This window comes from Mustela putorius, unplaced genomic scaffold (genome assembly GCF_011764305.1).
Source record: "Mustela putorius furo isolate JIRA1106 unplaced genomic scaffold, ASM1176430v1.1 tig00000580_pilon_pilon_pilon, whole genome shotgun sequence".
Lineage (NCBI taxonomy): Eukaryota > Metazoa > Chordata > Mammalia > Carnivora > Mustelidae > Mustela > Mustela putorius.
Window position 1 is genome coordinate 4,394,801 of NW_025421423.1, and position 8,545 is coordinate 4,403,345.

Genomic DNA, 8,545 nt, shown 5'->3' on the forward strand with positions numbered 1-8,545 from the left:
CTGAGATAGGAAAAACAAAAGCAAAAATAAACTACTGGGACTACATCAAAATAAAGAGCTTCTACACAGCAAAAGAAACAATCAACTAAACTAGAAAACAACTTACAGAACAGGAGAAGATATTTGCAAATCACATATCAGGTAAAGGGTTAGTATCCGAAATATTTGAGAACATATTCAACTCAACACCCCAGTAAATAATCCAACTAAAAATGGGCAGACGACATGAACAGACATTTCTCCAAACAAAACAACCAGATGGGGCGCCTGGGTGGCTCAGTGGGTTAAGCTGCTGCCTTCGGCTCAGGTCATGATCTCAGGGTCCTGGGATTGAGTCCCGCATCGGGCTCTCTGCTCAGCAGGGAGCCTGCTTCCCTCTCTCTCTCTCTGCCTACCTCTCTGTCTACTTGTGATCTCTCTCTGTCAAATAAATAAATAAAATCTTTAAAAAAACAAAAACAAAAAACAAACAAACAAACAAACAAAACAACCAGATGGTCAACAGACGTGAGAAAATGCTCAACATCACTTATCATCACGGAAGTGCAAATCAAAACCACAATGAGATATCACCTCACACCTGTCAGAATGGCTAAAAGCAACAATACAAGAAAACAACAGGTGTTGTCGAGGATGTGGTGAAAAGGGAACCCTCATGCACTGTTGGTGGGAATGTAAATTGATGCAGTCACTATGAAAAATAGTGTAGAGGTTCCTCAAAAATCTAAAAATAGAATTCCCCTATGACCTAGTAACTGTACTCCTGGGTATTTAGCTCCAAAATATAAAAACCTTACTTCAAAGAGATACATGTGCCCCCATATTAATTGCAGCATTATTTACAATAGCCAAATTATGCAAGCAACCCAAATGTCCATTTATAAATGAATGGATAAAGAAGACGTGAAAGTGTGTGTGTGTGTGTGTGTGTGTGTGTGTAATGGACTATTACTCAGTCATAAAAAAAGAATGAAATCTTGCCATTTGTAACAACATAGATGGAGCTTAAAGAGTATAATGCTGGGGCACCTGGGTGGCTCAGTGGGTTAAGGCCTCTGCCTCCAGCTCAAGTCATGATCTCAGGGTCCTGGGATAGAGCCCTGCATCAGGCTCTCTGCTCAGCGGGGAGTCCACTTCCCCTCTCTCTCTGCCTGCCTCTCTGCCTACTTGTGATCTCTGTCTGTCAAATAAATAAATAAAATCTTAAAAAAAGATAAATAAAGACTATAATGTTAAGTGAAATAAGTCAGTCAAAGAAAGACAAGTACCATATGGTTTTACTCCCATTTGGAATTTAATAAACAAAACTAATGAGCAAAGAAAAAAGAGAGAGAGAGAGAAACAAACCAACAAATAGGCTCTTAACCATAGAGAACAAACTAGTCGCCGGAGGGGTGGTGGGGGGATGGGTAAAATAGGTAAAGGGAGATTAAGAGGACATTTATCATGATGAGCACTGAGTGATGTAGAGAATTGTTGCATCACTGTATTGCACAACTGAAACTAATATAACACTGTATATTAACTATACTTGAATTAAAATTAAAAAATTTTAGGAAACTTAATGGAAACAATAATTAAAAATTAAATCTAAAATGAATTATATTTACTGTAACATAAAAATTTAGCTAGAAATAAATTTAACAAATGTTATGACTTCTACCAATAAGAACTATAAAATATTATTGAGAGAAATTAAAGACCTGAATAGGTGGGGAAAGATGCTATGCATTTAGATCAGAATAATCAATACCATAAAGATGTCAGTTCTCCCCAAATTGATTTATAGATTCAAGGCAATTCCCAATAAAAATTCTAGCAGGCTGTTTTTTTTGGTAGATATTGACAAACTATCATTATAATTTACTTATTAAAATAGGCAAAACAATTTTGAAGAAGAACAAAATTGGGAGGCAAACTCTACATGATCTTAAAAGTTACCATATGTACTGTAATTAAGACAGTGATACTGGCATTAAGATGAACAATGAGACCAGAAATAAGCCTGCAAACATGCCCTCAAATAATTTTTGGAAAAGTATCAACGTAGTTTCAAAGGGAAAGAAAAGTTTTTTCAGCAAATCATAGTGGAGCAACTGAATGTCAGTACAGAAAAAATTAAGCCTTGAATCCAAGACTTAATTCAAGGTGGCTTAAAGATTTAAATGTAAAAGCTAAAACTTTAAGGCAACTGGAAGAACACATAGAGGACTAGCTCTGGGGTTGAGAGTAAGCAATTTTTTCAAGACAAATCACGACTAGAACTAATTGTAAAGAAAAACAATTAAAACCACTACTCTTTAAAAAATAACATTAATAAAATAACAGAACCAAAACGTTCACCATACACACATTTGGCAATGGACTCATATCCAGATAATAATTTAACTCCTATAAATCATTAATATGGGACTGGAGCAAAAGGCTTGGACATGTCCCAGAAGATGATATGCAAATAAATACCAAACACGGATACTCAGCACTTCCTCTGATTTGAGGAGGTTGAGATTGGTGCTCAGGGAGCCTGCAGCTGCTAGAATGTGCCAGGCCGAGTTCTGGAGAGGAAGGAGTTCTCCAGAGAGCTTGAGAAATCCACATCGGGGTCCTCTGGACTCTTTGGCTGAATACTAATCTATGAATGCAGAGAGTGAACCTCAACAAGACTGGCAAGAACAACTTTGGAGACAAGAAAAAATGCTAAGAAGCTATAAAACAGATTCTCAGAGTTCAGACCAGCTCAGGAATCATTTGCGATCTCTCCAGCCAGAGTGGAGAGATCTTGTGGGCCATACAGAGTATTTAACAGAGATCCCAGAAAGAACATATCTTATAAGTGATGCAGAATTAGTCTTAGAATAATGGTTATTTTGGACTTGTCCCAAAGGAGTTTTAAAATAAGCCTCAAAAGGATGAAACTAATCTTCAGGTAACTTCACTCACTGTCAGAAAAAGTTTAAGACTCTTCAGGAAAATAAAGCATTCCATACCCGAAAATTTACAATGTCTGGCATCCAATAAAAAGTCACTAGACATAAGAAGCAGCCGGAAAATGTGAGCCTAAAATATCAGTAAACAGAAACAGACCCAGAAATGACAGAGTAGATGGAATTATCCCATGAGTACATTAAAACAGCTATTATAAATATGCCTCATATGTTTAGGGATATAAAGACATAATGAGAGGAGGAAAGAAGATTTTTAAAAGAACCAAACGAAACTTCCAGAGATGAAAAATTCAATAAAATAAAAGCAGCCAGATAGGGAGCAACAGGACTCTCTTTCGCTGCTAGTGGGAATGCAAAATGGTACAGCCGCTTTGGAAGCTAGTTTGGCAGTTTCCTACAAAGCTAAACATACTCTTTTCATATGATCCAGCAATCATGCTCCTTGGTATTTACCCAAATGAGTTGAAAACTTATGTCCACATGAAAACCTGCACAGGGATGTTTATAGCATTTCATCCATAATTGCCCAAACTTGGAAGCAACCAAGATATCCTTCAGGGGGTGAATGGATAAAGAAACTCTAGTGAATCTATGTAACGGAATATTATTCAGCGCTAAAAAGAAATGAACCATCAAGCCATGGAAAGATAGAGAGGAAACTTAAATGCATATTACTAAGTGAAAGAAGCCAATCTTAAAAGGCTACAGTATGATTTTGACTATATGACATTCTGGAAAAGGCAAAATCATGGTGACAGCAAAAAAATCGGTGGGTGCCAAGGATTAGGGGGAGAGAGGGGGAGGAGGCTGGGCACAGAGGATTTTTAGGGCAGTGAAACTACTGTGTGATACTGGAGTAGTGGATAAACATCATTAAACATTTGTTAAAACCCATAGAATATACAACACAAAGAGTGAAGTCTAAAGTAAGTTATGGATTTTGGGTAATAACGTGCAGTGCAGGATTCATTGATTATAATAAATGGACCACGCTGATGGGGGATATTTACAGTGGGGCATGCTGTGCCTGGGTAGAGACAGGGAATATATGGGAACTCTATGTAATTTATGCTCAATTTTGCTGTGAAACTAAAAAATGAATATTTTATTTGTTATTTATAACATTTATAAACATTTTTATTTATAAAAAATAAAGTCCATTAAAAAAAAGTAAACAAAAAAGACCAATTACCTACAAAGAAGAAGTGGACTTGATTTCTCATGAACTACAATGGAAACCAGAGACAGTGAAATGGTCGCTTTAGTTGTTGAGAAAAAACAATTGCCAATCTACAATTCTGTAGCCAGTGGAAAAAAACACACTGTCCAAAAATAAGGGTTAAATGTAGTCATCTCTATCAAACAAAAACTAAAATTGTTTGCTACCAGTTAGCTTTCGTTAAGGGGAAATTGAAAGGATGTACTTCAGGCGGAATTAAAGTGATTTGAGATGGAAAGTCTAGGGATAAAAAAAAAAATGAAGATCAGAAAAAGTGGTAAAAAGTGTTTGCAAAAAATGGCCACACTTGCATCTCTCCTGATATCTACACCCCTTTGCAATGTGATTTTGCAGTTCCTTTTATCAAGGGGTGGAATCTATTTCTTTTGAATTTGGGTTTGGCCTAATTCATTCCCAAAGCAATGGGAGGTGGCAGAAATGATGTGCCCATTGTAAACTGCCTTTCATTATCTTGGATCCCTGAACTGTCATGTTAACAAACCCAGGCTAGCCTGTTAGAGAGAGAAAAACCACATAAAGGAGCTGAGCTAGACCATTATAGATCTGCTTGGTTCCCAGATGAGCTGCCACCTGATAGCAGACTCATATGTGAGCTCAGCTGAGATCAATTTAAATTGGCCTAGACCAAGAAAAACAGCCCAGCCTACCCACAGTCTCATGAGAAATAATATATGGTTATTATTCTAGGCCACTAAGTTTTGAAGTGATTTGTTATTTAGTTAGGAGCCTAGGGGTTAGCAATAGATAATAATGGTATAAATCAATACTAGCTTGAAGGCTAAAAAATAAGACAGAAATAAAAATATATAATAGATAGCATTGACCAGAATTAAAGTGTTTTAAGGTTAAAAAAAGGAGACGTTTATTTTTCTCGTATAATATGAACATCAGTGGTAAGCATTTAGAGCTGGTACGGTTGCTCAAGGAATTTATCAAGGACCCAGACTCTCTCCACTCCTAGTTATCTACTCTATTCATTCCTAGTTTTTCTAGGAATGATGGTGTAGATGGTGTTATGGACACCATCCTTATGCTCACAAAATGGCTGCTGTACTTCCAGGCGTTGCAGCTTTGTTCCAGATGGAAAGAAGGTGAGAATGTGATGAGTCTTTATAAGGAAAACAGTATGTTCCAGACAAGCTCTTCCTTGTAGACTTCTTATATTTCACTGTCTAGAACTCTGTCGCATGGTCATATCTAGGTGCAGATGCCTGGGAAATTAAGATTTTTAGCTAGGTGAATGGCTTTCCCAAAGGAAATGAGGATTCTGTTCATAAAGTGAATGAATGTAGGAATGAATATAGTTTAGGCAACTAACCGTGTCTGCTCTCCATTTAGGAGAAAACATTTTACCTGAGGGAATAATCCAAAAGGAAAAGAAAACAATGTGCTTGGCATAAGGACTGAGAAGTAGCATTGTGCATAGGACAAAGCACTGGAGGGAGAGTTTCTTAGTCCTGGCTCTGAAGCTGACTTGCTGGGGGCTGGTCCTCAGTTTCTTCTCCATCAAACCAAGACAGAGTAAAAAAGCCTTTTCCAGAGCCATAGAGACTGTGAAAGGAATTCATATTTATGATAGATTTTTCATGTGCATAGCTCATTTATACCTTACAACAAATATACGAGTCAGTGTCATTATCCAATTTCACACTGGGGGATGTGAAATCTCAGAGAAATCAAGTGGCATGCACAGATCTTACATCTAGTAAATGGTAGAGCCGAAATTCAGCTAGGCCTCCAAAGCCAGAGGCTTCTTTCCACTGCCCTCCCTTTCTCAAAAGGTAAAATAAGGGGTGCCTGGGTGGCTCAGTGGGTTAAGCCTCTGCCTTCAGCTCAGGTCATGATCTCAGGGTCCTGGGATCGAGCCCCACATCGGGCTCTCTGCTCGGCAGAGAGCCTGCTTCCTCCTCTCTCTCTGCCTCTCTGCCTACTTGTGATCTCTGTCAAATAAATAAATAAAATAATATTTTTTAAAAAAAGGTAAAATAAGTACATGCATTTTTATTTACTGAATTTCAAGGTAACACTTTCTAAACCACTGTCTTTCCAAGTGTGGCCTGTTGACACCAGCCTCAGAATCACCCGGGGCCTCTGTTCCATATGCAAAGTCCTGGACCTCCTTCAGATGAACTGATGCAGACTCTCTAGGGCTCACACCCGGGAATCTGCATTTTTAAAAAAGTTCCCCATTAATTTGGAGACGTTTTAAAGTTTGAGAACTATGATTTTAAACTTATAATTTATTGTTCCATTCCAATGTAGTTTATTTGTGGATCCATGGCTCATGGAAATTTCTTCCTAATATCAGGAAAATAAAATTTAAAAATAGTCTGTTTCTCCTTCCTGTTCTTCAGTGTACTAACGAAGACACTCAATTCCATGGAAAATGTTAAGGAACTGGAAGTGTGTCATAGAAGATAACCCAACACTGATTAACTGAGGCTCTGTAAGGCAAAGGCACAGGTTAACCGAACATGATGCTGATTAGAATCAAACAGAGCCTTGGCAAAGGAAATGGCGTTAACTAAATATTTACTATGTTCTTTAGAAAAATGTATTTACTATTTTCTAGACACTGTTCCAGACACATTACGTCATCTAAGGGGTCCAAGACATGTGATTCAATCCCTTTTATTTATAAATGGGGTAAGTACAATATTTCATTTTATTTTTTAATTTTTTTAAAAAATAAAATATTTATTTGACACAGAGAGAGCGAGCACGTGCACAAGCAGGGGGAGCAGCAGAGGGAGAGAGAAGCAGGCTTTCCGCTGAGCAGGGAGCCCGATGGGGGGCTCGATCTCTGGACCCTGGGATCATGACCGGAGTCGAAGGCAGAGGCCCAACTGACTGAGCCATCCAGGGGCCCCTACAATATTTCATTTTAGAGATGAAGAATCTAATAAGAGAATCTGATGAGAGGACAGACACCTCACTTGTCTGAGGAGACTCATTCATTCATTCATTCATTCATTTATACAATAAACATCTCCTGAGCTCTCATGGAAGACACTGAGACTAGAGCAGTGGAAAAACAGTCTACAGACATCAGGTATCCTAAGACCTGGACTTAACCCTCCACATCTCCTCTGAAAAGACTGGAACTGAGAGCGCAGATTGGGACTGGAACCAGCCAGAAGCTGTCTTTCCCTGCTTGGTCGGCCCATGGCAGGGAGCAGGCTGAGAGCTTGCTGCTGATGGCCTCCAGCAACCAAGAGAGCCCAAGAGAGCAGGCTATGCCATGTTTTTGTTAGTAGCTGCATCCCTAGGTAGGCAGTTCCGTGTACAACCCTCCCCGCCCCCAACCCTTACTCGTCCAGGGAAGAGGATGAAGTGTCTGGAGGAACGACCTAGAAATAGAACTTGAAAGAGGGGTAGAAGAAGCCCCAAATCTTTTATCTTCTCACTGACCTTGGGAGGTAGATACTATTTCCATTTTATAGATGAGGACATGGAGACTCAGAAAGGTTAACGGACTTGTTGAAATAAGAGTCCTACTCAGGAGGGGAATAGGGCAGGTCCCAGATCCCAGCTCCAAAACCCCCACCCTGTCCTCTTACAGCTCTGGACGGAAGTCTTCGCAGGCAGGTCAAGTGCTCACGGAGGAGCCGCGCTGAAGTGATTTGCAAATCGATCCTACAGGGTGACTCTTGATTCCTGCTACCAAGGTTTATTTAATTCCAAGCTCAAATCACACAGAAAATAAAATTTTCTCCTTAAAAGGTTCTGTGGAAAAATGTTCTCTGTTCTATGTAACAGCCTCCTCGGCTGTGTTTGTGTCTGAAAAGAGGACTAGTCTGACAGGAAGAATTACAAATCTGGAGCTCATTTTGGTGTCCCAGAGGGAAGGTGGGTGGAGCGTCTCACAATAAATTAGGAATTCAGAATGAAAACGTAGCCGAGTTTATTTGGGTTTCTAGTGACACCTCAGAATTATTGTGCAGGCGTGTCAGAGGCAAGTCAAAGTATTGACTGCTCCCCCTCCGCCAAAGGAGGAGTGCTACGAGCTAAGAAGAGGAGTCCTCGTCCTTTGGGGGTGAGGATGGGGTCCTTCCCTTTCCCACCTGGATTAGGAAGAGGTCAGAAGGAAGGAGTGTGATTTGGAGCCCCGTTCTGGGTCTGCTCTTTGTTCCGAAGGAGAGAGGCTATTTGGGGGGCGTGTCGGAGCTCAGGATCTGAATGAAGTCCGAAGCCAGGATTTCAGGACTTTCAGGGCCTGGAATTCGGTTGGGATTAGACACTAACAGCGGGAGGAAACAGAAGACTGAGTCGTATAGGGAAGGCACTGAGGAAAGATTTGGGGGGCATGTTGAAAGTTGAGGCGTGGATCTGGGAAGTGGAAGTTGAAGGCTGCGTGGCG